Source organism: Anser brachyrhynchus (genome assembly GCF_964034855.1).
Source record: "Anser brachyrhynchus genome assembly, chromosome: 9".
In the NCBI taxonomy this organism is placed as follows: Eukaryota; Metazoa; Chordata; class Aves; order Anseriformes; family Anatidae; genus Anser; species Anser brachyrhynchus.
Window position 1 is genome coordinate 3,154,019 of NC_137703.1, and position 24,685 is coordinate 3,178,703.

General features: G+C 39.4%; 1 protein-coding gene across 1 annotated transcript in view; it reads left to right on the top strand.

Moving 5' to 3' along the window:
• Positions 1-421: 421 nt before the first annotated feature.
• Positions 422-24,685, top strand: part of LOC308199620 (uncharacterized protein) — a 372,210-nt gene continuing 347,946 nt past the window's right edge. Inside the window, exon 1 of the mRNA XM_080604046.1 lies at positions 422-531. The gene's annotated coding sequence lies outside the window, so the exon portion shown is untranslated. The remainder of the gene's footprint in view (positions 532-24,685) is intronic.

Sequence of the window (24,685 nt, forward strand, 5' to 3'; positions counted from 1 at the left end):
GGTTGCCGCTCCAGAAACCCTGTGACATTTCTCTTTGCCCTACTTCAGGAGTTCAATAAATAAAGGATACTCTTGAGTCCATCACAATCTCACTCTTTTGGAAATTGTTTTTGAAACTGCAGACAATTTCAACAGTCACCAGTTTTTAATTCAAACCATCTTCTTTCATTACTTTTTTTTTCCAGTTTCTGCTGCTCAAAACCATCTCCATCTTGCTATAAACACATCTTTAAAAATGCGTCATATTAGTTACTGTTGAGAAGGAAAAAATTCTTAGGGTCATTACCAAAGCCTAATTCCTTCTCCATTGACCAAGCCTACTTATTGCCAGCCTGAATTAGCTGCAGGTGTTGGGAGGCAGCCGAATCTGCCCTGCCCAAGATTCTCAGTCCAGCCCCCAAAAAAGTGCTGCAGGAGAAAGGTCTCCTTCTAAAATCAAATGGGTGAATCAAATGGGTCTAGACTGCCTTGAAAGGTCTTGGGTGCTTGAGGAGCCCAGCAGTGTGCAGTGATGGCCAAAGCAGAAAACCTGTAAGTCTTTGTTGTCTGAGTGAATAATGTAACATCATTTTGTTTTCCTTCATACACAGCAGAAATGTCTCCCTTGCACAACTGTAAGGGAAATTCATTAACAGTTATGTAGCCCTGAAAATGCAAAGAAATATTTACATATATTAGAAACATGTCTTATTTGTAGATGAAGTTTTATTTGTTCAGATATGTGACAACCCTTTCCAAATATTGCCTTTAGGTTATGCCCCTTTCCCAATTCAATATAACATGTCTGTGAATTGGACTTTATATTTCTTTCTACTTCATTTGCTGCTGTGGGCAACGAGATTGGTGTGTTTTCTGAATTTTTTATATTAAGTCTGTAATAAGTTGGCCTTCTTCAGGTTCTTTTTCTGACAATGATATTTGTCCTTACATTTCCAGAGTGTCCCAAATTGCTCATAGAGCCATACTGATATCATTTTGCTTTCTATTCTGTTCAGTATTTATATGCTTCTTTAGGGCACTATTATTCATGCTCACAGGTTTTAGTGTTACATTTTTGCTGACAACTCCCAAATCTGTCTTCCAGTACCTACTGACCCAGTGCTGGCTCTCCCTTTGCTGTGTGATTGTCTTTATGGTATTACAGTTTGGACTAGATGTCATCAAACCTTCTCAAGCTGAATGCAGGCAGGAATGAATTGTAGCTCAAAGAGCTGTCTCAGTAACACTCTGTATTCCTTATTCATTGGTAACTTTGGTATGTGCTTGCAAAGAGTTACTTGCTTTACTGTAAGATATATAACTAACATGAATACATTATTATAATTATTACTGTTTCATCATGGAGGTCTTAATAGCAATTAGGTGTTACAGTAGATGGTGCATAATCATCCATAACAGGACCTTACAGCATAAGTCTTAAATTAATCATGTTAGGCAAGTGGAATAAATTCAGTGGATAAGGACACTGATCAGACAGGTATCCCGGTAATATTTGTGTTTGTATTCAGACAGGATGGACAGAATATTTCCTCTCTTTAAGTTTTGATAAAAGCTTCCTCTACCTATTTAAGACAGTTGCACTGCTGTTTAGTTGGTTTAAATCAAGACACCCTAATTATTTTCAGGAAAGATCTGGAAGTTGACCTCTAGATTTCAGCATGCAAGCACATGGGATTTCAGGTTGTGACTCGAGCTCCAGTGCCTCAGTTGTGAGGTGGAGAAAGGAACAGGGACCACCATCACATCCCACACAGCTATCGTGGTCAGCAGACCCTGAAATCCTAGATGACTCGACAGCTTTGTATTCAGCATGAAACGACTGTGTGCATGAAAGCCTAAGGGAAGATGTAAGTCTTTAATTATACCCACTCACCAAATGAGGAGTCACAGGAAAAAAAAGAATGAGTCAAAGTTTTCATAACAAGGACTGCAGTGTAATGTGTACATAACAAACCAAGTATTGAGCAGACACAAGTCTGGCATTTCCTTGCTTTGGAGTGCTGGGTTTTACAACCTTAATCTTTTAGTGTGGAGTTTTGGATGTAGTGTGTAAGAAGTTGTCTTTCGTGCTCAGTGGAAGAGTAACTTTAATCTGTTGAGGAGTCCAGCTCAATGTAAAATCTCAAATAGCAACGTTCAGGAAACCTTTCTGGTTTAAGCACCTGAAGTTACATGCACCAAAGGAGAGGTGACATCTGCAAAGCCTGGCAGAAATACGTGTAAAACCAGGATCTCCAAGGGGAAACATCTGACCTGAGATTAGAGAAAATTACAGACAGTTTAATGATATGAATATGAATTGATTTATATCGTATGAAGCACTGCCCAATATGCTTAAGATGCTTGACAATTAGTTGAAACTGTAAAGGACCATGAAAGATTGCCTCGAGCTCACAGGTCACTGGGATTTGATGTTTAATGTAGAGGCAAGGTGGCTGGTTCTGTATGGCTGTGCACAGTCATTCAGAAAGCATGAGAGAAGTTTCCTGAATGTCACTTTTTTAAAAACTTTTTTTTGCTTAAAAAAACCACGCTATTTTAGTCTGTAATACTGCGGTGATTAAAACTAAGTTCTACTTCATGATTTCCTGTGTGGTTAAATCTTGAGTAGGTAATAGTTTTCTTTAAATTTTTAACTTTGTTTCAGTCTTTACCCTTATCTTCTCTTCTACTGATCTGCCTCCTGTATCTCTGAAGCCTGTATTGTTCATGGAGAAACGTAATTCCTTATCTCATCACACTTCTATTGAGAGATCTCTGCTGACTTCACTGAAAAGAAAGGATTGATTTAATGCTTATACCCTTTGCTTGCATAGTAATTTGCTCTGTCTGGGCGTTCTCTTTGGTTTCCTAAGTCTGGGTTTTACATCCTGCTCCTTTGAAAAACAGATGTTACATTCCTATGCTTCATTTGTCTGATCTTTTAGGCATGTACTTCTCCCGAGCATCCAAATTTTCAGGATTCATTCAAGCATTAAAATCTTTGAACAGAATTTGTAGAGCAGCTTCAAATATATCCACTGTCTGAACAGCAATGACATAGACCCAGAAATATTTATTATTCAAATGCTTATTCTTAAAATTATGAATGTCTTTAGTAGTAGTGACAACCTGATGGATAAAGGTAGCTAAAGACTCAAGAGGTGAGAAGTTCGGGTGATTTTACATAGTTATTCTGAGGAGGCCTTGAAGGGCAGATGTTGTACCTTGCAGGAGTCATAGAATGGCTTGGGTTGGAAGGCACCTTAAAGATCATCCAGTTCCAAGCCCCTGCCATGAGCAGGGATGCCACCCACTAGATCAGGTTGCCCAGGGCCTCGTCCAACCTGGCCTTGAACACCTCCAGGAATGGGGCATCCACAGCTTCTCTGGGCCACACGTTTCAGTGCCTCACCACCCTCCAAGTGAAGAACTGGCCTTGTTATCCACATCAAAACCTGGAAGTTTTGATACGTGTAAGCAGATTGCAGGAAGGCAGGGGGAAGCCATTTAATAAAAAAGGCTACAGAAGAGCTTTTCTTTCACCAGTGCCAGTGAATATTACTGCCTGGAGGTGTCCCTGGGTGGGTCAAGGGCCTCATTGCAAGGGGACCCGGGTCATGGAGAGGTTCTGTCGCCTGTTTCTGCAGCAAGGAAATGTTACTGAGCACTCAGCCTTGCTGGTGACATTATAATTCTTCTCACGTTCTCTGATTTTAATCTTTGGATATGTTGTTTTCATTTACTTTTTGTCTTCTGCCCTGTTTGTTTAGTTTTCAATTTTCACTGTGTATTCCCTAACTAGATTTTTTTAGACTATCTGCGGCTGCACATTGTTTACAAGGAGGATGTTGAGCACTCCTTTTGCCATCTTAACCTTCAGTTCTTGCATGTTCACTTGTATTGTTCCAGAGGTAGTTGCTTAATGAGATATCTTCAACCACACAAGAGCTTAGCTTTCATCATTTAAGACTGAACATTGGCCTTCCCTGCAAAGCCACTGTAACCGAGCCAGTTCTGGTTGTTCTCAGTAGCTGGAGGAACAGAAACCTCCCCAAATGGCAACAAAATACACTGCTCTCTTCAACTTGGCCTAAATTAATTTACTGCTGTACTTAACACTTTACTTTCTCTGAGATAAGTTATAGCCCCCGGATCTTAACTCCTAATTAATTGATACTTTGCGATTACCAAAAATTGTAATAACACACTGAACATTTGGCTGCTGAGAATATTCTAAAACGAGTGCATGGTAATTGTTTGCAAGTCCATGGAATTTAATTAAACTGTGTTTAAAAGTCTTAGAAACTGATGACTGAGAATCAGCTAAATAAAATGTTTACAAATGGGCACATAAATATGCATACGCAGTTAGGAAGCAGGCTGTTTACAATGCCGGGCTCGTCTGTTTGCAAAGGCAACATCCAGTACAGCATGTCTCTGATAATTACATTTTGGCTTAATAAACACAAATGGGAAGGATGCTTATTTTTATTTTTAATTATGTTAATGCTTTCTTTTTTTGATGCATCTCACTCTAATATGGTGCATAGAGAGTTGTTTAGCTTTTAAATTTTGGGAAAAAATGTAGTTCCTTGATTTTCAGGGGAGTGTTAAGAGAGAATAAATTGTTGTCCTTTGTGTAAAATGTAGGACACATTTCAAACCTCCTCTAACCCCATGAGATTTCTGAAGGGCACACCGAGTTGGACGTTCATCGGACAGATGTTTTACATTTACACAGCAGTTTTCATTCCAGAATATCCATATTTGTGTCTGAATGTACGTGTATGTACGTTGTTATTATGGACCCCCAATACATCTTTTCTCTGGCTGTGCCTATATAAACTTGACAGTATTGGAGCAGCATATGTGGACATGTAAAGCTAGTGTTTGTGTGCCTTGCTGGCTGGTGTAGCTTCAGCACCAGTTCTCCAAGCCAGCCCTGGCCCCTGGGCACCCATGGGTGCTGACCTGACCTGAACACTGTGCTGCCGCAGTCTACAGATACGATCTGCTGGCTGTTTGTGTTTACTGCAGTCTGATCTGGTCCCTCATGCAGATGCACCTTTTGCCCAATTTATGGATCTTCAGCTTAGTTAATATTTTGGCACAGGTGAGGTAAGGGCCTGGATCAAGCCAAGGAAGGGTCTTTGCTTTTCCTCTCCAATATTTCTTTTTGTCTACACATTTGAAAAGAACGGGGAGGTAAGGCTTTATACATGCTTTTAGTAATGCTTTCTTAACAGTTTTTAAAAGCTTGGCTAAAACAAACAAAAAAAACAGGACATCGCCATGGATGTATCCATGTACCTTGGCTTTCTGGGTTCGAATTATCTTTTTCAGAAATGTCACAAAACAGTCATGAATTAAAGACAGTTCTATTCTGATTAGACAGCATTTGTTGCTTGGTTATATTTCAGGAAATAAAGACATTTAAATCACTTATTTCAGGACAGAAGTATTAAGCGTGAATTTTACAGTAAGAAAAATCAGTCTTCTGAGACAGTCATAGAGCTCTTCAGCAAAAGGAAATAAAAGGGAGCATGAGCTTCTTCCTGAAGAGTTTGGTAGTGTCACTACTTGACTTACATATTTGCTATGCATTGTTAGGTAATAGGATATTGTATTGACCAGTTTAAGCTGAGTATGTGGAAGGAAAGCTAGAATCTCAAATATGGCTCATTTTTATCCCCCACCAAGTTTATTGGAAACATTTTTATCTGAAGTAGATTTTTGCTATTCTGCAGCAATAACCGTTTGATTTTACTAATTTCAAGACACTTGAAAGCAAGTAGGCTGCTGGACAGTGAACACTAACAAAACAAGGAAGTGTAGTGCCTCCCCGTGCAACAGCCAGATGCATTTATGTGATGGATAAGACATCTCTACTGTTGCTTTGCCATTCGTTATTAGCATGCAGCAGTCTGTCTGTCTTGTGGTTATTTCTCAAACTGCCAGAGCAACTGACCTACATGAAGTTTAGCAGTGCTTGTATAGATATATGTACATGTTTGTGTGCACACATGTGTATATATATAGAGAGAGAAAACTGATGGTTTCCCTGTTTCTCATCTTTGTCTGGGCCTCCTTCCTAAAATATTAAACCAATTCCATATCTTCACACACTAGTTCTATATTTTCCTGACTCACGTCCCTCCATCAGGACCTGCAGAAATAATGTATGATGTATCAATGTCACAATCTGATTCAAAAAAAAAAAAGTTTTTACTTTCCAACACTCTCATGCAAAATGTGTGAGGAATGATCAAAGGACCACACCAAAATGATGGGCAATAAGGTCTGTTGCCATAAGTTGCAAAGAAGGGCCCGAAACCTGTGTCAGGGAAGTTTCGGTATTTCCAGAGACCCCCAGTGAGTTCACTGCTCCTGCACCAGAAACTGCAAAACTAGGGCAGTTCAAAAACTGCCTAAAATGTTTTGGCAAATAATATTGGGTACTACTGTTTGCTATAGATCTATTAAATAATGTACAAATGTATTCACAGAAAAAAAAAATTGTGGTTAATAGTAGTGCATTTTCCAATTTTTAATGAGGCTCCTCAGGGGCATAGCAATGCACAGTGGTATATCTCATTATCTCATTAGAAGACTTCGGCTTGCATCAGGAGCAATTTGGATTGAACCAACGTGTTCTCTGAATCAAGGGACCTGGCTTCAGCAAATGGGGGGGAAAAAATTTCTCGACGTTTGTTATTTTTAATGGGTTGGGTAAAAGTTTCAATTAAGAAATGAAGCTCATGCAGAACTGGGGATAAGTGATACATTTTTGGGGGATAAATGTGCAATTTTGGACTATTTATACCTTTACGCTAATTAAGAATTCAGATTTCTTTTTTCAAGTGTGCTGTTGACAAAGATGTGCGTTCACAAAACAAAAAAGAATATAAAATGCATAGTGTTGCTGTCCTTGCAAAGCACCCAATGCAACATATGCAGGATCCTGAGCAATTTCCTTTCTTTCTTCTTGCGAGCCTAGCATGCTCCTTTCCTGTGATAATAAGGCTTGAAAATGGAGATACAGGTGTCCTGGCTTCTTGTAGGCAATTCCAGTTAATCCAGTGGTAGATATCAACAGGTCACTAAAAAGAGAGAGAGAAAAATCTTGAATGTTCATGCTACAGGAGTGGTTGCTTCAAAAAGTTTTTCTCTTTTGTCCCCACAGATTATGAAGGGTCTAACCCTGGCATCTATTTTGAAACAGTGAAGGGTCCCAGGCCACTTTTTTGCAGAGGGGTGGCAGCCCTGAAGCGTTTTATTTATCTCACATTTGTTAATTAAAAAAAAAAAAGACAAAACATTGCCTGCTGCTATGCTTGTCACTCAGCTGCCACATCCTAATCTTGTTCCCAATGTTATGGGTATGGTGTGCAGTTAGTATTCCTCTCCTCTCTGAAGTGGTGGCCTCCGAAAAGTGGCCGTCATAATTGCGTGCTGTGGTGGGATGCGGGGGTTAAGCGTGAAGCCTTCGGGTGACTGACAAAAGCAGATTTCTTTCAGAGGCACCTCTTAAATGCAGCTTGGGGGGAAGGGGAACAGGGTTGCTCAGCTGGTATGGCTGATGATGGATATTGCTTAATATATCTGGTAGAATAGGGTTTTTTCTTTACACAAGGGGAATTTTTATCTTTTTACAGCTGAGAGCACTGTGGCATAAATGTGCAGCAAACGGTGAGCTGCAGACAACCCACCGTCCCTGTCTGCCGGCATTTCGGTCCTGAAAAAAGCCTCTCATATGTCAACAGCAAGAGTGAATATAACGAAAAAATGTTTACCCTTTTAGTTTACTTTATCAGCTCTATCGATTTCTTGATGTAACGTCCCTGAGATCTCTCTTTTAGAGAGCTGTGGAGCCACACACGTTTCAGGAAGCTTTGGGCATGCGCCCTGCTGGAGCAGCAATCCGTCCTGGAGCTCAGCGAGGAGCACTTTGTGCATACGCTTGCGTGCATACACTTGTTTGTGGGGAAAAGGCTTGCAACTGGAACTGTACCTGCCTCCTCCAGGCAAAACACAAGCAGATGCATGTGTCTTCTGAGCTCCTCAGTATTTCTCCTAGCACAGGAGATGTAGCCTGAATATTGCTCCTATGGAGCCACAGCTGCCTGTTGTGGCTCTTGGTTTTCAGGGAAAAAGAAGGAAGGTTGCAGATACAGGGTCTTAAAGGTTATTTATTCATTTATTTATTTATTTATTTGTGCAGCAGCATTATCGAGCACTGTTTCACTTCTCACTTGGCCTCACTGTGCACTGCTAGATCCAAAAGTGCTCGCTGCTGGCCCCAGAAACATGCTTCTCCTTCCACCCCCCTGCTAGGAGCTCATACAAAGAGAGTTTTGCTCCTATTATACTTCTTGAATATGCACATTCTTGCTAGGAAAAATAAATAAGAAGAAAGCTGCATTCCTCCTTATTTCATATGCATATTGTATATTTATTACAGTTTCTATTAAAAATGGTGATTCTTAAGTTGTTCAAATACTTTAGCTATGAAAGAATGAAAGAAGATATTCCCCCAAAAAAGTTTCTGTAAATAGCCAATTAAAAGGTTGGTACAACTATGGATACTATAACAATATTTTCCATTTTATAACATTTTCTTCCAGACTGCACGTACACAGTTTGTCAGATATTTCTTCTATGATATCAAGGATACCAGAAGTATTTTAAAAACTGCATGCATAATAAAATTACAGCTCCCATCACCAAAATGCAGCTTTCTTGGAGGTAGAAAGATAACAGCTAGACAGACATCAGAGCATATCAGGGAAAATAAAACTTCAGCATTTTGCCTAATGACAGGAGATTCAAGGGAGCTCAGTTATGTTAATAAATACTTCTGAGTCCCTACTTCATGGAAGGGAAGCTGAGAGCTTTGCTTGTGAGACAAGGCCCATGTTTAACCCGTTTCTTCAAATATGTTCTTCTGATACCAATATCTACTCCTGACTGCTGTGAACATACAAAAAAAAGCTTTAAATTCCCTGTCATCACTTAACACAGCAAGTTTTGCTCTTTCTTTCTTTGTCTTCAAGGATTAACTTGGACCTAGATCTCAAGAGACAATTTCTATAAACCTTCTACAGGGTTTTGTCTTTTTATTTATCATTTTTTTTTCTCCTGTGCAAAGATCTCTTTAGGATTCTGCTTTGTGGTCCAGTGAAGTAAAAATAAAACTTTGACAATCATGGGGAAATTTGCTGATTTTCGGCATCTAGATGCAGGTGGCTTCCAGGGTTGTACTGCAGAATTTTTAGTGTAGCAATTCTCATAGCACTAGAAAAGTAGTTAATCATGAAAATGTTTAAAATTATTTTAAATCCAGAGATTTAGAGTCTTCTGAATTTACTTCTTTAGCTGTTACTTTATGGGATTTTTCCAATGGCTGTTGGAAGCTCTCATTTGATGAGTAGTAGTCTGTTATTTCCATTTTGTACTTTTTTTTTTTAACTTCAGAGGCTCAGGATCAGGTTATAGAGATTGGAGATAGAAGCACTGTGATACTGCGTTATTTTTGTCAATAGCAATCATGGGTAATGAGATGTATCTCTTAGTTTCATTTGAATTTTAAAAGACTTTAAAAGTTATTTTTAAAACTTCATCTCAAGTGTCTGGAACCAAAGATAAGACAGTAAGAATATGACTTTATTGTAAACTATGATTTTGAGATAACTAGATAAAAGGTTTGATTGTAAGTGGAAGAGTGATGTCAGTGTCATGCTAGAAATCGAATTAGTGTATGTAAATATGCAGGTAATTAGACTTCTTGGTGTTATTAATTATTTCAGCATTTCTTGCTACAGTAATGGAAAAATATGTATTGCCTTCACACTCTATTTCAGTTCTGCCAACTAATGGTTTCCCTTGCACAAAAAAAGGTGATAAGGAGATATTCATTGTTTGCTTTTCACTGAGTATAGGCACTTACTGTAATAGGTTTCTACTGGCGTATTACTGGGCTTTGTGAAAAGACAAACAGTTTTTCCTCTAAATCGCCAGTGGAAAATACTTATCAAGCATTTTCAATTGTGTATTTTTGCCAGTATTTTAATGATGACAGATATAATATTGCCATTACTGTGAAAACAGTTTCTACCAGAGAGAGTTTTTTTCAAGCACGCTTAAATTCCTTCAAGAGGAAAAAGTTCTTTGCTCTTCCTGAGCCTGGCTGAGCCCTCGGTGGTCGCTGGCTGGAGGGACAAGCCTGGGGTAGCTGCAGGAAGCATGGAGAGGGTGGCGAGGGAGCCTCCGGGGTTTGCTGAGAGGAGCCTCTGGTGCTTTCTATACATCACAAAGTGTGTGGACAGATTTGTGTATATAAATGTATATGCATCGAAAGCCCTATGTGACCAACTGTACCATGATGGAAACTCTGCTTCTGTATTTTACATACAGAATGACTGAATTAATTTATTCATGTTTTGAAAATACTGAGCACTGACACAGCATAATGTACAAGACTAAAATAATTGTGTTACTATATCACTATTTCTGAGAAAAAGAAAAAAGCAAACAAACCTGTGATGATAAGCTGGAATACGTTGCTTGAACTAGTTGATGCAATGAGGGAATCCAGCTCATTAATAACTGCAGCCCCATCAGAAATTAAGTGCACATGCAGTAATAAGCACACATTCTCTGGCAGACAGGCTTGCACACACAAATAAAATCTCCATATATTGAATATACACTTGAGAAACACTACATAGCAAATGCTCCAGTTGCAGTTGTATGCTGCTGAGACTCTGCTGCAATTTAAGGCTCAATCATATGTTCTCCGAGGAAACCCACTGATACCTAATTACAGGAAGATTACAAACGATAATGACAACATAATGAATTACAGAACCTTTACGACTTACTAGCACAATTTCCTGCTGTGAATCAAGACATCTAGATGAAATGCGAGGATATCTTTGAGTGACATTTGCTCATCTTTTCCATGAGGAGTCAAAGGGGAATTATAAAATTGCGTGTTACTTGTTTTATGACAATGACACAAGTTCTTGTGCTTGCTATCTTTCTATGAAGTTGGAGCCAAGAATATACTTATACTAATATTGTGACGTTTCCTATCACATACCATCTTTGTTGGCAGCATAGTATCTTACACTTGAGGAGTTCTGCTTTTTGGGTTTCTATGCTTCTGTGGCCTTATATTTTCATTTTGTCCTATTCAGGGTCCTTTAATTTATCTAGCTGGCTATGCTGTCATACTCTACAGATTAAAAACATTAACCCCTTTCCTTCACAACTTTATTGGAGTCCTGTCCAAATAGGACAATGCTAGGATTACATTTCATATCGACACTCTTCCTTCCAGTCACTATTCCTTGGGTTTCAGACGTGGTGCTACAGCCATGAGCAAGACTACGATGTAGCAATCATGGCTAGAAATCTCAGCTTGGCTGAGAATCTCATTTTGGTTACAAAACATACTGTTGATTTTAATGAAGTCATATTTAACTCCTCATATATCCCCATGTCCCTTGGCTGTGACTCAGGCAGAACTCAGCAATTTTGTAATTGTGCCCTGCGTACAGTGCCGAATTCACTTCTGACTGAAATCTGGAAGGGTTGGTTTTCAGTCTGAGCAACTTAACCAGGATATCCCTAATTGTGTCAAGTTTTATTAGCTCCTCATCAACACTTGAGAGATATCTGAGCAGAACTAGATGCTATGGGTATCAAGGACAGAATTAGTTTCAACCAAATGAAGACACAAATCATCTCTGAAAGGCAAAGTACCGGCTTCTCTATGGAAGCAACAAAACAGTTTCAGAGAAACTTGCAAGGAATGTTTACTTAGATGACACATCATTTTAACACTAAACCGACAAGAAATGTCATAAAACCACAATAAATTTAGAGAAATTTTCTTTGTTTACCTCATTAAAAGTCAATATAAAACCAATGTGCCTTACCAACACGAGAAGAAACTTCATGAAAACAGTCTATTGAGCACAAGTATAATCCCAAATGTCCTCCCCATGTATGTGTGCTTAGAGTTGTAGCAAATGCTCTGGATTTTCCTCTCCATGGAAACTAATATCTTTTGATAAAAAATTGAAGCCCTGAAGTCTGCTTTTCAATGAAATGATATTTTCTTGTGGAAATCAAACCCTTTCCAGGAAAAAATAGTCCTGTAAACCCTCCCTTTCCCCGACTTCTATTGGAAAACAACATCAATTGAAACTTTGCCCAAACCTATTATTATCAGGTTTAGTTCTATCATTTTATTAATTTATGCTTCCCTCTGTGATACCTGGTAGCTTTGCTGGAGCGCTTGTCCCTGTCTTTGCGCGTGCTGCTCGGTGCTGCTTCTGCCCAGTCACTCGTGCCCATTCCCATCACTGGAAGCCAGCTGGGGGGGTAAAGTTGCACGTTGGCTCTTGTCAGGCGTTGGATGGAAATTATGCTGCCCGACTTGAATTCTGCTGTGAACAAAGTGAGAACTGAGGAGCTGGTCCGCTATCTGGAGATAACCTATAGTGGAGCTGTAGCCTTGGCATCAAAGAGACTTGAGATTGATCTGATTTAGATAAACAGATTGCCAAAGGCTTTTTCTGGATACACTAAAAAATCCTCTGAAATCTGTTCCAGATCTAGATACTGGTAGATCATAACTTTTTACAATCTCTGACTTTTTAAAATAATCTTGCTCAGTCAATGCTGTTTCAAACTGCCTTTGTGGGGATTTTGGATGATATACTTCGGATAAAATTTAGTTTTGAATTTTGAGAGGAATTTAAGATCAGTATGTCATTTTAACATTGTTAAAGCAATGCTTCCAAGCTGCTGATTGCAAGTGTTATGTCGTGTATATATAAAACCATGGACGAAGCTAAAGCAATTTCTTCATGGTCAATGAGCTAAACCATTTTGATCTGAACCATCTGAACAATTTTTTATTTTTTTGGCAGCGAAAAAGTTCAAACTGTAATTCTTAAGGCTTGGGCCTTCTGTTATCCATCAGCTCTAATAGTCAGATGGCCTTTTTCCTTTCTCTCCCATATAGTGAATAACAGAGTTGCTCTGACCTTGTTTCAAAATATGTTTTCTGCACCATGAATCACCACTCTCTTCTGTCCTGAAATGAAATTTTCTTCAACATATGATGAAAACGTAAGGCCAGAAAGCTCGACTGTCTCTTCTCTCTTGACCGGTGTTCTGTCAATGTCCCTTTGTCGAGCCCGGTGACACCAAGGCAGCTCATGCATTAAGCAAACCCGAACAGCGCTCTCACAACAAGCAGTTAACTGAAATTGAATTATGAAGAAGGGTTATTTTATGTTTTGTAGATCTTGAATGATCGTTGTCCAAATAGTTGTTCTACACACTGGAATTCCTGATTGTTATGCTGTCTTCCCTTGCAACTGTTATAGCTCAAATAATGTTTTTCCCTTTCCTTTAATTGCTCTGGTGTTAGTCAGAGGGGAGAACAAGACAAGATTAAAAAAAAAAAACTTTACTAGTGCAAACTTTTTTATGTATTATGTGACATCCAGTTTACTTCTCTTTACAAGAAGGCTGTAAATACTGCTGTTACTGTTAGAGCAATTTGACAAAAATTACAATCAAAATGCACATATTATGACTGAAAAATTAATTTCCTCAAGACAAATTCATAATGAAGCGACTTGCAAAGAAATCAGATCATCCTCTAAAGGGAGTGAACGTATCTAGTTTAAAAAACAAAATCAAAGTAAAATAACTCACTGCTCACTAACCTGGCATGTTCCTGAGCTCAGTTTCTGTAATTTACATCACAGTGTGCTGCAACCATAGTCATTATGCTGGCTGACATTATACAACCGTTTCTTTTCAGCAAGTGTAATGCTTTCCCCAGAAAGCAAATAATTACAACCAAGCATAGATTTTATTCACAGGCAGGGGAGCCTTTGGCCAGCAGCGAGGCCTCATGCCAATGACCGAAGACGACGGCGGCCTTCTGAGCTGCCTGCCTCTGCAGCTGGAGAAGGTGCTGTGGCCATCTAGCTGGAGGCAGTCCTGCAGAGAAGGACGAGGAGCAGAACTTGTAAGAGAGATGGATTAGAAGCACTTTGGAAAGCCAGCAAGAAAATCATACTGGAGTTTGAAAAGAATATGCAGGAAGACAGGGGTCTTTGGGGTATTTGAAGTAACCAAAGCAGCCATGTAGATAGGAAGGGCTCTCTTTTGTATGAGTTGGTCCATGAAAGATTGTTTTTTTTTTTTTCTGCATTTGTTGAGTATGAGAGACTTGAATGAATTGTAGTCAAAGCGTACAGAGTTAGAGTAGTTAATACTAACACAATATTTTCAAAAAATCTGAAACTGTATGCTTATGGATGCAAGACAATAAGATTGCAGATTAATTAATTCATTTCTGACAACTTGTTTCTATCATTTTAACACTGATCCTCTTTATTTTCTTTTTTTTATTATTCTCAGTTTCCTTAAGCCTTTACCTATGCCTTTCAACATTTTTGTATATGGTACGTGTTCAATTTTGTGGGGGAATCTAACGACAGTGGGGAAAAGCCAGGTTGTCTCTCTCTGTTCATCTTTTTTTTTTGTTCTTCTTTTCTTCTTTTTGTGCTTGAGGCCTGGCCACCTTTGTCAGTGTGATTGAATTCTCAGGGCAGCCAACCTGCATAACCATGTCAAAAAAGTCCTCTTATCTTTTCAGCTTTAGAGATGGTTCTCTTAAATTGTGAGACCTGGACCAGTTTCTGTATGGAGAAGTCATACTGAATTAATTAGAACATTATTATTTTCTTTTGTTTTCTGGGAAATTCTGTAGAAGGCAGTAATTGTGTGGTGTTTGTTTGTGTACTTTAATATAAAGATCTATATATATATATATATATATATATAAAAAAAAAAAGGAAGCTTCAAGGCCTCCCAAAATGTCAAATTCTCTGCCAAGCTGGAGTGTCACAAATTCACCCAGGTGCAGATTTCTTTGATTTCTTCTATCATGTATATGACCTTTTTTAAATGTTAAAAAAAAAAAAAGAAAAGAAAAGAAAAAAAAAGAAACTATCTCAGCTGATTCTACTTGCTGGATTAGAAATTACAAATATGCTGGCAGACCATTCTGACATTTCAGGCAATAGAAACCCAACAATCGAATGTAAGCCATTGATTTTACTTCCAGTAATTGTTCCAAAGAAAACTAGTTCATTCCTCAAAAGAGAAATAAATAAATGAATGTGTGCATGTCAGGCAAAATCTTGTTGAAATAGATGATGTTTTATGTCAATAAATAGATGGACAGAGAAAGTCTGGAAATTTGAAGCCGCAGACAGTAATTTACTTATGAAATAATGATTAGATTTAGCCCAAGCTCATGCATGAAAGGATTTCACTGGTGTGTAATAAGTTCAATCCAGAAGTTTGTTGTCTGGTAGTGCAGAGTTGTAGGGGTTGCTGAAATACGTGCAGCATGTTGCTGCAGTCAGTAAAAGTAGAAAAATATCACCAGATATTTCTTCAGCACTTTTTTTTTTTTAAATTGTTTATTTTTGCATCTGTGGTTCTCGAACCTCTCAGGCTGTGCTTGTAGTTAAGGTAACAATTGCAAATGGCTGTAGTACAAACATTATATCTGATTTTGAGCTGGAAAATTGAACCAGCGTGCGATCACAGGTAGGCAACCGCTTTATGGTAAGAGCAAATGGTTGTATGATTACTGAAGTATAGCTGCTGCTGGAAACAAAAAGCTGCAAGAAACCGAGCACAGGCTATAGCAACTCCAGGCTTGTAATACTTTTATATTAGACTGAAGTAATTTCTGTGGGTGTACTGTCAGATTTGCTGTGGATCAGTTTCCAGTTTTATTTAGCCTTATCATTCATTCAGCGTATTCTGTGAAAAAAATCTGTCATAAATTGAGTGGTTTCTCCTGCCTCTTCCCAGTGATTCAGTTCTGTTTATTTATCATTCTGTGAAACACCCCAAACATATAAAACCTGAAAGTAGGTTTATTTTCTGTGTGCATTTAGGTGGAATCCCGTGGAAGTTAAGATGGTGTTTGGGAGCTCTTCAAACGAGGCTGTTTTCCTGTCAGAGCCACAGGTGGCAATGAAAATCAGTGCCATTGTGCAAAGTTTCCTGAAAGGACATGTCCCACCCGTTACTGGAAAAGAAAGAATTATCCAGCTTATGTTTACTAGAGGTGTTATGTATATATCCCCAAATCAATTTTAAGTGTATCCCTCAATGCATTAAAGATTTAGAGAGGCTTAAAATGCATATCAATGTTTTATTGCTGCTTCAATTTGAAAAGTTAATTTGAAAAACAAGCCCTCATCCTAATAATTCAGATTTTTTTGAATTATTTCTGAGGATTCTTCAATAACTGTTTATTAACCCAATTGCAGACAGATGGCAATGAGTTCTTTTTTTTTTTTCCTTGGTGCTGTATTTCTCTCCCATCTGACCTTATTCACTTTACACCAGAGATTTCCCAGTCTCAGCTGTGTGTTGTTAGCTGGATGCATAACATTCGGTTTAGCATTTGAAATTCAAGACAGTTCTTTGAAAAAAAAGTAATATCACATAGGAAGATAACATAAAATGATTATGACTATTAAAAAGAACACCTGCACATTTCCTTGCAGCCACAGAATAGTTCACATCTGTAGAAAAAGCCTGGGGAAAGGTTTTGTCAACGTGAGATGAAAGCAAAATAAAGGTGCCCCAAAACAATTAATTTTCTTATTAACATTTTTCTCCTATGTCATGTGATGTGCCAGCAAGTCATATCTGCTCCGTCTCCTTCTCAGTGGACTTGTGTTAAAGTAAACTTGATTAAAATCTCAGTAAAGATGATCATTTTCTTTAGAAGCTCCTTTGAAAGAGGGGCTCTAAGCATCCGCTGCTGGCTGGCCACAGGCTGCTGTCTCACTGCCAGTCTGGGACTTGGGGCAATATCTAAAACCTGCTATGTCCCCACAAGGCCGGCCTGTCAAAGTGGAGGCTGTGCATCTGAAATTTCAATTTGAAAACAACAATTGTACTTCCAGTGTGTGTTTTGCCCTGAACGAGCTCAACAGTGCTATGGCAGTAGCCATAGTGAACCATCTTCCTCGTTTCCTCCATTTTGCTCCTCGAGCAAACTGATCTTAAAATATTGAAAAAAAAAAAAATGTTGCTTGAGCTGAAGCTACTCCTGCAACAATTTTCTAATTTTAATTAATTTTACCTACGTACACCCAAGTGAAAAATTCAGAATTACTGAGATTTTTTTTTTCTGTCATTGATGCTGCATGGAGAAAAAAGCCTTCTTTAACTTAGTCTGATAATATTTTACCAAACAAAGAACACTCATGCTTCATTTATTTCTGCAGAATTCCTCACACTTTAAGTAGATTGTACTATTTCAATATCATTATTACATTTAACATTACAAATTATCTAAAAACTAAGGAATTCCATCCCTGTCCTCTTCAAAATGAGGCAGCCTAGGTGCTACAAGTTATGTGTAATCAGGACACATGTAAGTAGAAAGTTGACAACTTATTCAGCTACAGCTGTTCACTGTTTGCAGAAGCTGTGTGTTCAGATTTTATAAAAAATTATTTAAGTCAAGCAATACCAGTTCTTGAATGGAGGAGGGCAGAGAACACCTAGATTAAGAATATATGTCTGGCTTGCCTCTTATATAATTATTGCCAATTTCTTTACTACAAAGCTGTTTTTTTTTTCAAGGACACGGAGATGAGAGGCAAGGCTGCTGAAAGGTTGTTCTGATGATGAAACCCATTCAGAGATGTCCTCTGCATACATCACTCTGCAGGAAACAGCTCATAGCTTTGGATTTAGTTTGACGTACTTTCCAGTTGGTGTAGAGTTACTGCTCTGAAATGCAGTAGTTTTGTTTGATTTTGCTGCCTTTTGAAATGTCGGAGTGACTGTGTGGTGTTTTATCTTCCCATAAATTGAATTTGTTGCTTTCACCGACTACATACAGTAGATTTCCAAGAAGGAAGCTAATTTGACCTCAGTCTGTTTGCATAGAGTATTTCACTAGCCATTATGTGTAGTTTATGATTTAATCCATTTTAAACTCTTCCTGTAAGTACTTATATTTTTCACTTAATTGTGTTCATTTGATCCTCAGCAGTCCTTCAGGAGACGAAGTTATTGGGCCATTATCTAGCCATGAAGCATTGATTTGTTCTATATAAAGAATGTATGGATCTTGCTCTTTTAAAGTGTGAAGACCTCTTTGTATTTGATCTCGTAAATGGGATAATACTTTTTGCTTTGTGAAATTCAGTCTGAAATTTGTTCAGATCACTACTGCATTTCTATTTAGTGATATGCTGGTTTAGCCATTGTATCGGTCTTACAGAAGGCATTTGTGTTTTTATTCATGACCTTTGGATTCTGATGTGTATAGTCTAATGAAGTGACGTGCCTAAAACAAGAACAAAAGACCCATTTACAGGATAAATTTGGATTTTGTTCAGAAAACTGTTTTGTTAAAGTGGTGCTGCCAGATGATATGACCAAGGGAACTAGCACAACAACCAGCTGGGTCAGCGTTTCCAAAGGTCAGTGACAACAAACAGGGGTCTCTTCAGCACCGTCAGATTTAGCAGTGTGTACTACACACCCGGCTTGGTTGCAATAAAAATCTGGAAGGAGCACCAAGAATTATTACAGCCTCCTGGTTAAGTGATTCAGATCACAGCCTAGATAAATCTGCCGCTTGGGTGCACTCACTGCACACAACACATTTTTCAGGGGGCTTGACATGTTTGTTCCAGTAACAAGAATTAGAAGGTACCATCTGACCTTTGCTAGCACAAATGTAGAACAGATACGTATTGACTGGTGCCCAAACACTCAACATGAGGTTGAGCTTATGCGATGTGGCAGGTCTCATCTTTAAACTTTAGTGACTGACTGTCCCCACACGTGTGGTCCACTCTTGATCGGATCATGGGAGCAACGTACAGCGCGTGCACATCTCTGCTGGTTTTATTATCAGGATTCTGTCATCCGCTATAGCAACATAATGATAATTGTTGAAAATCCCGTAAAATCTTACATGAAGTTGATAAATCTTAAGAGTTGGTGTTGCAGTGCTGGAGGGTTTGAGGTTAACCGTTAGCCCTTTTCCCACAAGGTATGTGCTACCACAGTAAATACTTCAATGCAGGTCATAAGGAAAAAATGGAAGCAAGGCTTTTTATTAATAGTCGCTGCAAGCCAGTGATCTGCACATTTTTTACTCCACATCTATAGTTTCAACACTAATTTACTGGAGGAGTTTCATACATGGAGGTTAAAAAAACACAGATTTGATACTCTGTGAATTCAATAAAATTACACAAGTGCTCCAGAAGTCATCGCAGATCTTTCTGTTCAGATTTAAATGGAAACTGTACAACTGAGCATTGGAGCTGTTGAAAAACTACCTAATTGCTGAGCTGTCGATGATGTGCTACGGGACCAGGCTGCCACAGGATATTAAAATTAAGGCCTTTGCTTTCCCCTCAGCTCTGTGCGAGGTTACATGAGGGAAGGAGACTGGAGAGGAGAGAGGGGCAGTTTCTGCTTGTTTGTCTAAGGACATCTGTAGTCTGTCATCTGGTTTACATTTAAAGAGCTTTTCAGTCCTCCTTTGCAACAAGAAGGGTTTTCCTAAATGTTCTTAAGTGCAACGTGTGCTAGCCTCAGGTGCAGAGCAGAGGTTTGCCTTAATATTTTTGCTTTAAATAAGTGACACCATTTAAACAAAGCTTTAACAAAACACCTATGTCCTGAGACAGTGAAAAGTGATCTCCTGGTTTTGCAGCCTTCCCGTGTGTTTTATGCAGATATTCAGTATCATTCATAATGATGGGGGTTTCCACCATGTCAGCACCATTGGCTCCCATGGGTTTTTGTGTGGGTCCCCTCTGATGTGGACCACCAAAGGCCAACTTCTCCTGCCTGATGGAGGTGGGCAGGGTTTGACTCACAAAAGGCTCTACCATTCTCCTTAGAGCTTTTCAAGGACTATCCTTGTTTAATTTAGGGAATTTTCTTTTGGTCAGCTACAGGTAAAGGGCACACAGGTTGGATGTATGAATAATTACTAAATTCCTGGTTGCATATGGAAGCCAGAAGAGAAGTAGCTGAAAATCCCCATACTGTATTAGCAACAATGAACTCTGTTGAAGGTTTTTGTGCGTCTTAAAACAGATTTACTGGTCCCTCGTGATCCTTTGTTTGCTCTCTGTTAACATCCTTTTGTCAGAAAGCACAATTTGGTTAAAAAAGAGGGAGCAATGGGCTCAATGCTTTTGTGACCTTCCTGGTGGCTTGATTTGGGATAGGCTTTGTTGGAAATTGCTCCTGGGGAAGTACCTGGGAAGTACCTGTGAGCTTTGCATGCGAGCTATGGCAGTGTGTGTGCAGTGTACACAAAACCCCAAGTCAACTAGTAATAATTAGCAGGAAAAAAGGAATGTGAATGCAGGCTGCTGTTCCCAGAAGGGTATCGCACACAGACACAAACACATGTATAGACCAGGGAGGGAATTACTGAGCCACGGTTAGCACAAGCACAGAGGAAATTGCAGTTTCCTGGGAAGTACATTTGCTCAATTCTTATGTTATGTGCATAGTACTTAGGATATGTGGTTAGATGCTGTCGCCAAATTTTGTTTATGCCAAATGTGTTACGAGCTCATGCACACTAACTGGATATATTTTTATCCTTCTGTCTCATATCTCCAGCTTTGTGCCTTGCTGTTTCTGCCTTTCTTCGGTGATGCTTGCAAAAGTTTGGTAACAACATAAATATAATACGGTTTTAAGTGTGGTGCAACAGTCTATGGGGATCAAACCTCTTCCAGTCTCTCTGATACGATAGAAATAATCCTCAGCTGAAAAATTACATTTACTGTAAATTTAACAATTCAAAGGGAAATGCAGGATGTTTGTTAGTGAACTAGAAAGGGAGAGATATAAGGTCTTTAGCAGGGGATTTCCCTGTGGTTCAGATGAACATTTTGCAGGCAGAAGGCAAATGCAGCAGAAACAGATGGGTCTGTGATTGGTAAGGAGCTTGATGTAAAATCTGTGTTGACGTTTTATTTGTCTCAAGAAATCACTGGTGTGTTGTTATTGAGTAAGGAGGTGTCTGCTGCAAGGACTCATTCTGCTATGGTGAAATTTAAATAAATGCATGTTATGCTTTAGGATTTGTTACAAGATCACTGATAATCTGGCCTCAGAAGAAAATTTGTTTGAGAGTTTTCCTGATTAATATTTTATAGCTTTCCAGAGAAAAGTTTAAATTAAAAAAAAAAAAGAATTTGAGCTTATTTAAACTGATGACATGAATACACTTAAAATTTTGTTTATACGTCCAAAAGTTCAGTTAAATCAAGTGTATCCTACTGCAAATACCTTAAAATTTGTGTTGCTTTTTTTTTTTTAAATGTTTGCCACTTTAGGTTTTTCCTTCAGTGAGTTCTAACGAGAAGATATTTGCTAAATAGCATCTTTCCCGTTACCTCGCATCAGATATGGTACAGGCTCCCATCTGACCTGTTCCTGAGGTAGGAGAGCAGGAACAGTAGCTGAAGGGAAGGGCTCCCCAGGCCTCCTGAGAGTGATGGGGGTGCTTATCTGCAGCTCCTTACTAATCAGCACTTGCAACAAATCTTGTGATCATCTCTTACAGGCTCTTGAGTGCTACAACCCTTTACATCCATTTGTTCCTCTGCCTAGCATCTCTGTTAATATTCAGCAAATCCATTTGCTATTCTCTTGTGTGCCATGGGCAGAGCAATCGCTAAAGTTGGAGGTTTGTTTAAGCCATTATGAACGATGCTACTATTAATATTTCTTCTACTGAGATGGCACCTGGAAGCCACAGTGCTGGGCTGAGATATCCTCCCTGGAGTTAGGCATGGGCACTATTTCAAGCTAAAGCAGGCTGCAAGACTTGGTACATTAATATGGTTCCCTGTTGGTCGTATGTACAACATTTATGGAGAGGGAAAGGGAATAGAGGCGGAGAGAGTGAGTACAATGAGAACAGCTGTTGGAAGATTATCACACGTGTCCTCTGGAGCATTAGCTGTGAGATGGGGATTTTCCAGGCTATATCTAGCCCTGTCTCCTGCAGAACATGGGCTGGGGGGCAAGAACACGCACCGTTGCTCGCTGGGGAAGGGGAAGCAGCAAGCTGTTGAACGCCAGGGTTTATGGGCATGGTGAGTGACTCTGCAATGCTGGTGGAGTTGGTTATGTGCAGCTCCTTCATTCTTCTCGTTCTCCAGTTTGCTCTGTGCCCATGTCCCCCTGAGCCTACATTTCCTGAGGGAGGGCTCTGTCTGTCCTGCTGTCCGCCAACCACTCTGCCCCATGCTGTCATTTCCAGAAGTAACCTCTGTTTGCTCCTACAGTCTGAGCTTTATTTATGTATTTTTAGAAGAGGAAGGTGGGTTTATGCGTGCTTGTAATATGTGCAGTGAATAATGTCTGCGTCTGTTCTGTTATGTTTAAAATGCATCACAGGAAAAATTTAAAGTATTATGAATATTTCTAGGAACGCACATTATTCCAATTAGAATCTGATAAATTATTCATATTTAATGTACTAATCATTACCATATACAGACACATCAATAAAGAGAGTCTTCTTTAATTAGAAGAAATAGAACTTTATTTCCTTCCTAGTTTACTCTTATCACAAGTTTTGAGCAATGTTCATTGCACAGTTTAGATCAGATTGGAGCTTGTCTGTGATCTGAGCTTTTGAATGGTTTTGCACTAAACTCATTTGTTAAACTACAGAAAAGAGGTTTTTTTGGTTTTGTTCTTGAGTAGAAAAGAGCTCATGATAAGGAATATGCTTGCTTATTTGTTACTACTGTTCTTGAAAATGGTAACATTTTGGGGCCAGAATCTCTCATTTTGATGCATGTGTGAGTAGTCCTTACCCTACAGTTCTGTACCATACACAATCTCATAAACACCTCTGTCTGCTGCCATACATATGCTCCTCTTCCAAGTCGCAGCTCAATATTCTCTGCGTGATAAATCATTTATACTTCTAAACTTGTAATGAATGTTGCTGCTGTTTTCTTTGCTTTATTTTGTTTTGGTTTACATCTCTTTATGTGGTGTGCTTTCATTTAATGCACTGTGCAAATGTGTCTTCTAACTGTAGCTAAACTCTAGCTGACAGCATCTTATGGTAATGTGGCAAATAATAAGACCACTTTGTTATCAAAAATAATTTAAAATACATAAAAAGGAATTCATTATAATCCATAATAAAAGCAATAAGAATAGGAAGACAGCATTTCATAAGGCCATAAAACATACCTCATGCAGTTAACCTTACAACACAATCTAACTATGAGTAGATGATGCCATAAAAAAAGCCTTGGCATCCTTGATTGCTTAATTAACACCGTATTTTAAAACAGAATTTTAATACAAGGTGTTGCTAAGCGCCAGGGAGATTCACCTGAGACAAAATTTAGGCTGGTAAAGTAATTTCTGATGTGTTTACAGTAGACCCCATGTCAGCCTTTCTTGCACCTATTGTGAGGATCAGATTCAGCTCCGATGAGGCCTGCTTCTGCAAGGTGTGGGGACACAGTGGTACAGCACACACAGAAATAAATAGAGAGAGGCTGGGCGCCGTCGCCTTTAGCTGAGCCACTTCTCTGGCATCCCAGGGGCACCTGAAGTTGACATTCCCATTAAAAATCCCAAGGCACATTGAAAGGAGATGTGCCCCCTGACTTCTGAGGGGCCCCCGTGTGCTGAGGTGGGACAGTGGAGGGCTGTTGGTGCCGTGGAGAGATGTTTGCCCGCCGCCTGGACTGAGCACAGCAGGAGCAGACAACGAAGGGCTCAGCGTGGCCAGCCCTTTGAGGCCTCCAGAGACCTGCTGGGGCTCCACCTCGGCAGGGGCCGTGCTCACAAGTTTTGTGCTGTTTCGTGCAAAGTGCCCTAAGCGGTGGTCTGAGGCTGCCGGCTGGGCCTGAGCAGGGTAGCGGTACTTTTCCTCCATGCCACGCTCCTCTGGAGGCACTGCTGGTTGTCCCATCCTCTTCCCTGTGACTCACGGGAGCTGGAAGTCTGGTCATGAATTGAGGGCACTTTTAATTGCGGTCACAGGGTTGGGGTCAAGGGGGAACCCAAACAACTGCCGCTGCTAAGACATATAACAGTACGTGCTGAATTGTAACCCGAGCAGCAGAGCTGCTGCCCTCCCAGGTCATTTGTCTGGGAGAGCAATAGAGCCAGCGTGAAGCTGTGCACATCTTTTTAGATGAATATTTATTTATTTATTCGCTGGACCACCTTGGGACAGTACCCACAGTGACCCAGCGACAGACCCATTAGTGCCGGAGCGGGGAGATGTGCACAGATAAATCGTGCTCAAGTCTGGAGTGGTGTGCTGCAAGGCTTAATTAATTAATGTGGGGAAGTGCTGTGGGATCTTTCTGTGAAAGGAGCTGTGTGGCTGTGGTTTTATTATTGTATTTATATAACCTGCAGTGATGCTAGTACTGAACTGGAACCTAACGAAGCATTATGGAAGGGCTGCATAATACAGGAAAGAAAAAAGTTATATATTTTTTTCCTCTTTAATATGGGTATGCTTCCTGCCACTATAGGAAGTCCAAGGTATGGCTTATGTTTTTTCACTGACAGAGTTTGTGAAAAAGCA